This window comes from Nicotiana tabacum, chromosome 7, assembly GCF_000715075.1.
Source record: "Nicotiana tabacum cultivar K326 chromosome 7, ASM71507v2, whole genome shotgun sequence".
Classification (NCBI taxonomy): domain Eukaryota; kingdom Viridiplantae; phylum Streptophyta; class Magnoliopsida; order Solanales; family Solanaceae; genus Nicotiana; species Nicotiana tabacum.
In genome coordinates, this window is record NC_134086.1 from 105,576,008 (window position 1) to 105,583,593 (window position 7,586).

A 7,586-nucleotide genomic window follows, 5' to 3' on the forward strand; every position below is an offset into this window, starting at 1 on the left:
TGTTTAATATAATGGGGGACAAGACAAAACATAATGGGGAGGAATCTTGTACTTGTTTAATGTAGGCATGGGGGACATATTGTAATGGGTTGGGAATGTGGTATTTATTTAATGTAGGCATGGGGGACAAAATTTAAAATAAAGAAGACATTTAATAGTGGGTCAAAGCATGCCATTGGGGGAATAATTTTGGGGTTGGGAATGGAAGACTTGTCTTGCTATATATAGAGTCATTCTTGACTTGAAATAGGGAGGATTTTTGGAGAGAGTTTTTAGGACTTGAACATTAAGAGAAAAAGGGTGGAGATTATTGACGGATTTTTACACTTAAGAGCGGACAGACTTGAAACATTTTGAGAGTAAAAGAGAAAGACAATTTGAACTTTCACTCGAATAATTTCCGTTTGCTTTTCTCGAGTGTTATTCAAAAATCCGAAATTACTGCATCTTGTATCTTTTCTCTCATCTGCTTTGATTGTGATTGCACTTTGGTATTGCTGAGTTTTCAATCTGTTGTTGTGTTATTCTACTGGTTATTACTGGTTTTGCGGTGTTGTCGAATCTGCTGTTGCTGTGGTATTATTGCTGCTGACTCCTACTTCTTTTGTTCTTGCACTGCTGTTTCCAGGTACACATTTGTACAATATCGGCTTGAAGCAAAAATGAAATATTAATCAGGCTTTGTTCCTGTTGAATTCCTCCTGTTTAGATTTGTGGTTGAATATAATTTTTCTTTCTTCGCATAAAGATGTAGTTGAATGATTAATGAATAATGAGGTTGCATATGTATACTTTCTTCATCTAATAATGTTAGTTTAAATTAATCGGAGAATAATTAATCTGTTTTGATATTATGGCCAATCTCATGTTCTAGTATTATTGAATAACAGAATATAAAATGAAAGCAGTTTTTCTTTGTACAAATTCGATCGCAATTTTCCCATTCGCATTAGCCGTAAACTAATAACTAATAAGTTACGTTTTTCAGCATGTAGATAATTAAGAGATTTTCTTTTATTTTAGAGACGAACTTAATAGAAAATATAGTCATTGTAGGTTTATTCTTTAAAATAAAAATGAGACGAGCCTCGCCAAATAAAACGTATAGATTGCGGGGCCCTCACAAAATGTATGGTTTAATTAGAATTCGGAAGGACCGTTTAGCGAATTTCACGGTCTTCCCAAAATAATAACGCGATAGTCTCTTTAGGCGCGTGTTTAATATTTTACTTTCTTAAGCCTGGGTGTGCATTTCATGCGACCCGTATCCAAATCCCAAAACACCAAATAAAACGTGTTCCGGATTGTGGGTGCATTTCATGTGACGCAGTCCAAAGACGTGTTTTAAGCGATGTTCACATTTCTTTTAAAAAAAACACTAATAATAAAGCGGTTAAAAGATAAAATTTGCACATAAGTTTATATTTGTAAAAAAATTAGATAATCAAGCCGAATATAACAGTTGAGCGACCGTGCTAGAACCACGGAACTCGGGAATGCCTAACACCTTCTCCCGGGTTAACAGAATTCCTTATCCGGATTTCTGGTACGCAGACTGTAATATGGAGTCATTCTTTTCCTTGATTCGGGATTAAAATTGGTGACTTGGGACACCCTAAATCTCCCAAGTGGCGACTCTGAAATATATAAACAAATCCCGTTTCGATTGTCCTTTAATTGGAAAAACTCCCTTGTACCCTCGCGGGTACGAAAAAAGGAGGTGTGACAGCTCTGGCGACTCCACTGGGGATAAACCCAGAACCACTGGTTCAGGGTTAGAAATTCGAGCTTAGATAAATTGTTATATTTGGTTTTATCTGATTTTTACATGTTTGAGCCTAATGTGCTAAATGCTACTTTTACCGCTTTGATATTACGTGAACTGTATATAAACTGTGTCGAAACCCCTATCTTTTCTGAGTCTTCTAAATCATGAAGAAGGGCGTACTTCGTACGACTTCTTTTCTGTGTAGTGTCAAATCCCAATTTAGAACGAGGTTCGGACAAGTTGCTAAGCCGGTGAAGCTTCTGTATTCCCGGTACGCTGCCCCCCCCCCCCGGCTCGAGCTGTCCGCTCGGGTAAGCCAGGTCTAGAACAAACACCCAGGTTTTGAACCTAGAATAACTCAGCTTCATGCCGGATCCCTAGTAGGAACGTTTATTTGCATCATTTGCATTTGACTTAGGGGACTCAACACAGAGGTTGGGTCCGTCTAGGACAAGCAACCTGAAAATAATAGACCATCTTTTGGCATCCTATGTGCTACATGTTGTATTTATTCAAGGGTGAATGGGTCATTTGGCGGACCAATGATATTTGCAGACAAATGACACTCCTTATCATGCTGATCACGTTAAATAAGAAAGTTGCACGATTTTTTAGGTAAGCATACTATTATGTTAATTAAGCACATGGGGAACATTGTGGAATTCAAGAAGCCTTGGTATTTCATATGTCCCCCACGCTTCATTTTTGGGAAAAAGCACATGGGGAACATTTATGGAATCCAAGAAGTCTTGGAATTCCCTATGTCCCCCATGCTTCATATTTTGGGAAAAGCACATGTGGAACATTTGTGGAATCCAAGAAGTCTTGGAAATCTCTATGTCTCCCATGCCACATTTTTGAAAATAATAATAAATTAAAAATATATATAAAAAAAAATGAAAAAAAGCATGAAAATTCAAAAAAGATTTTGTATGTTGTCATCATTTTCCACAAATTAGAAAATAGTGAAAAAGATGAGAAAATAACAGTGTAGAGATCTAACTACTTATTTTTAAAAGAAAAAAAAATGTCCAAGTAAGTGGTGAAACTCTGCCAAAATTTTGAAAAAAAAAAAAAGAATGAATGTTTTATGTTTTACGTTAGTTTGTTTGTTCGTTATGAATGAAAATATGAATGAAAAATAATAGTTTGTTTACTTGCTGTAATAAAAAATAGTAATAAAAAAAAACAGAAAATAGAAAATGGTCTTCTCAAAAATAGTTTATTTGCCCGAACTACACGGGTTTGATTCTCACCGGATGTGAGATACGTAGGCAACCCTCATCGGGTCGAACCCCACCTTTTGCTAAAAGCCAAAAACAATAAAAAATAAAAAATAAAAATAATATGTCAAATTTTATTTTTGTCATAAAGAAGTCGGGTGACGCTGTTTTGTCAAAACATAGCCGAATGTTCCCGACAGGGACGCCGGAAGGCTGACTTTGCATAAACAGCCACCTTTGGGTCATTTTTTAAGACTTGGTCCAGTTGACCCCCACAGCCTTAAAAAATCTTCGTCCCCGAGACGTTGAAAGGCCGTGTTTGCAATATTGAGTTTTCTAATTTGAAAAACGATAAAAAGAGTCATAAATAATCCAGGTGATTCTGTTTTGTCATAAATAGCCGAATGTTCCCGAAAGGGACGCCGGAAGGCTGACTTTGCATAAACAGCCACCTTTGGGTCATTTTTTAAGATTTGGTCCAGTTGACCCACACAGCCTTAAAAATCTTCGTCCTCGAGATGTTGAAAGGTCGTGTTTGCAATATTGAGTTTTCTAATTTGAAAAACGAAAAAACAAAAGAGTCATAAATAAGTCAGGTGATGCTGTTTTGTCATAAATAGCCGAATGTTCCCGAAAGAGACGCCGGAAGGCTGACTTTGCATAAACAGCCACCTTTTGGGTCATGTTTAGGATTTTTGGTCTAGTTGACCCACACAACCCTATAAATCTTCGTCCCCGAGGCGCTGAAGGGCCGTGTTTGCAACACCACGTTTTCACTATAATTTAAAAAAAAAAGTCAGCGGTTAGATGAATACCGTTTGAATTTTTTTTTAATCAAAATAAGCCGAGCCAGCTTCGGCCGCGTCTTAAACCGTTCTTACCGAAATAGCCTTAGAGTATCTTTCAGTTGTCGAAAGGTTATTTTCGTAAAAGAATGGACAAGTTTGTAAAGTGTCAAAATAATCCTCCCCGGCCTCAAATTCATGTGAAATTTGGAGGGGGCCACGCTTGCAAAAAATAATCGTTCAGTTGCATTTGTCAAACGGGGAAAGGAAGCTGGCCGTTTGTTTTTGAGTTTGTAAATCTTTTTATTAGAATATGCGGGTTGTTTGATTTTTTTTCCCAGTTTGTAGGTCATCTTCAAACCTTTGAAACCCAGGTTGTTCTAATATGAAAATTGAAAAAATATTTATTATTGTTTATCATTGTTGTCCGAACTACGCAAGGTCTGATTCATGCAGGGTCATGATACGTAGGCAATCTCTATAAGATTCGACCACAACAAAAAAAAAGCAAAAAGAGAATGAAAAAAAAAAGAAAAAAACATCGAAAAAAAGAGAAAAGGGAAAAAGATGTTGTTAATAATGAGGACCGACTGAGTCCATTCTAACCTGTTTGTTTCGCAATAAAGTTAAGGTGGTTGGTTTGTGGTAAGCCGGACAATGACACTCAGAATCCTTTACTTGCACCTCATGATACACACTCCGCTGGGATCAGGCCTGATAATAGAAGCACTCGAATCCTATTGGGAACTTGCTGACGGAGGTTGATGATATTGAAGCTGGTAATGGTCTTGGCAGTATTGATGCGAAGTTCAGTGGCTAAGATGCCAGTTTTGATAAAGTGGGAGGACGCTTCGTTCCTTGGTTAGCAAGAGAGAAGCTTGTGGTGGCTTATTTTGTTGTCATATCTGTTGTTCGGATTATTAGGATTGTAATTCGGATTTTGTCCTTTGTCAAACCTTCTTATCTTTCCATTTGTTTTGTCATAGCGGTTTGTTTAAGTTTTGTCCATGTTGTTTAGGATTTTATTCCGGTTTGTTTTTGTTTTTTTTCAAACCATTTCACCGGTAATCTCATGCAAAATCCGATCTTTTATTATTTCCATTCATCTGTTTGTTTAGTCCTTTTATCATTTTTGTTCAGCGCTGATGCTAGTGACATGACATGCGCACACAGTTTGGGTCTAATCTTAAAAGTTAATCATAAAACCCCGAAAAGGTGATCAGACCATTTAAAGAAAATAAGGACGGTTGAGATTATTCAGAGCTCGAGTCATATGGAACTGGGGCAAGAAAAATATGAAGAAAACCGTTAAAAGCAAGATTCGCCAAATTGGCATGAGGGTCGTTCATGATAATGAGAGTGTCGCCCAACGGTGCTTTAGAAAGGACCAATGAACAAATGTTGAATATAATTGTCAAGTCCAGCACCATCGGAAGAGGCTACAAATCCTTGTTTAAATTGTGTTATTTGCATTTGGCATGTTTTGAAGACTGGAATGACGAAGGCATTTTGTTCTGCTACCTAAACACTTTATCCTTCGTTACCCCTTTTGAGCCTTACTTATTTTTCTTTCATACCCCTCGTTCGGAATCAGTAGCAACGACTAGAAAACACAAGCGAGGCAGGTAAACGAAGAAAAAAAAAAGAAAAAAGAAAAAAAACAACAAAACGAAAAAAAAAGAAGAGAAAAATGATAACAAAAAAAAACAAAGGAAAGTCAAATGAAAAAGAGGAATTGGGAACTACGTTTGACCTGATTCCTCAAAGAGGATACGTAGGCGCTTCACGGCTCGGTCATAGTTTTGAAAAATAAAAAAAATCAATTAAAATATCCCCAAGCAAGAAATTGGGGCAGAGGTTGCGTTCGTTGTAAATAAATCTGGTTCTGAAGGTTGTAATTAATAACCCAAAATCGATGCACTTTTGAGCCTTTAATACCCTTTTCTTTCTAGCCCTATCCAAAACCCACATTACGGTCCAAAGAAAGACCTTCTGACCAGTCTTCAAAAGATGCCAAGTTAGACAAATGAGAGTCTTACCGGCGAACATAACATTCTGTTCCACAGCAAAAAGGACTCTAATCTCCAGCAGAGAGAGTCATACCGGCAACACTCCAAATCCCCAGCCGGAAAGTGATGCAAATGAGAGAGTCTTATCGGTGAAAACCTTCACAGGTACCATAAGGCGATGAAAGCTGAGAGAAGAACCAAAAATGAGAGAGACTTGATAGTGAAAACCCTTCGGGCACTACAAGTCGAATAAGATTAAGAATCAGATGGGGAATCGCCAATTGAAGATCTTGAAAGATGATTGACGGTAGAGGATAGGCCACATACGCATGTCATGGCCATTAGAGTCGGTATCTGCGTTTGATAGATTTTTATTTATAGTTTTTTTTGTTAAAGAGTCATCTTTTTCCTTTGTCCTTTTATTTTGTTCCCTTTTATCTTTGTCCTTTCATAGAAAAACTCCCTAATAGAGTCTGTCTGGTCAGAACAAGTGTGAATTGACTTCAAAATATGCCATCAGCTTTCCAATTATGCAAGATAAGATCTGACTAGTACATCCAAGTGGTATAGTCAGCGAGGAACAAGCGCAAGGCCAGTATCAAAAAGATATCCCCAGCAAAAGGGAGTTGACAAAAGGATTGACGAGTGTCAAGAGGGATATCCTTGCCAAAACCAAGGTTATAAACCTCAAAGCCAAGGCCCATGAACAAAGCAAGGAAAGCAGTGAGCATGATTTGGGGAAATTCATGCTAGACTAAAAGGCCTCGGAAATGCCAGTTTCCGAGCTATGCCACAAAAGAAGAGGGATATCCCCAGCAGAAAGGGATTATCCCCAGCAAATGATATCATCCCCAACAGGCTGTAGAACGCAGAGCAAGGAAGGAGAAAAGGAAAAGCCATCCCAGTAGGAGTATCACAACCAACCACCATGTTTTAAACTAACAAATTTTGTTTGATTTGAAGTAGGTAACGGAAATGGCATTGATTCTAGAACTGCATGCCACAAGGGATATTATCAAACTGGGGCAGAAAATTTTCTTTTCATTTAGAAAATTTTCTGGAAGTCATGTACTCGTTCGGGGTAAAATAAGGATAACACCAATCTCAAGGGAAGTGGTCTTAGAACCAGTGTTGCCCCAACATAATAAATTTCAATGGAGGAAGTTGTTCCCCAGCAAAGGGATGAAACTTGAGCTCAGAAAAAGCAAGAGGCCAGCATCATTCCCAACAGCCTTCCGAAGAGTGAAACACTAGTTCTGAAGGAATCAGAATCCCCCAGCAGTGTTATCCTCGACAGCGTTATCCCCAGCTGATAACATTTTACCCCCCCAACAGGTAAGTAAATAATTCCCCAACAGTGTTATCCCTAGCAGTTTCGAGGAGTCCAACACAAGTTGGTGAAAATCGGTGTTCTCAGCGGTTCCTTTCGGGGAAACGCAAAACGAGTCTTAAGGGAGTTAGTCTTCAAAGGAAGAAGCTAACAATAATAATAATAAATAATATATATATATATATATATATATATATATATATATATATATATATATATATAAGGAAGTAGTTCGCAGAGGAATGAAATATCCTACTCAAAAGGAAGTAGTTCTGGAAAGAGTAAGATAACATATTTACTCAGCAGAGTTATCCTCGACAGCGTTATCCCCAGCTGATAACATTTTACCCCCCCAACAGGTAAGTAAATAATTCCCCAACAGTGTTATCCCCAGCAAGTATTCGAGGTAAGACATTTTCAAGTCTTAAGGATATTTTGGGTTCATCCGCCCTCGAATAGGATATTTTGGGT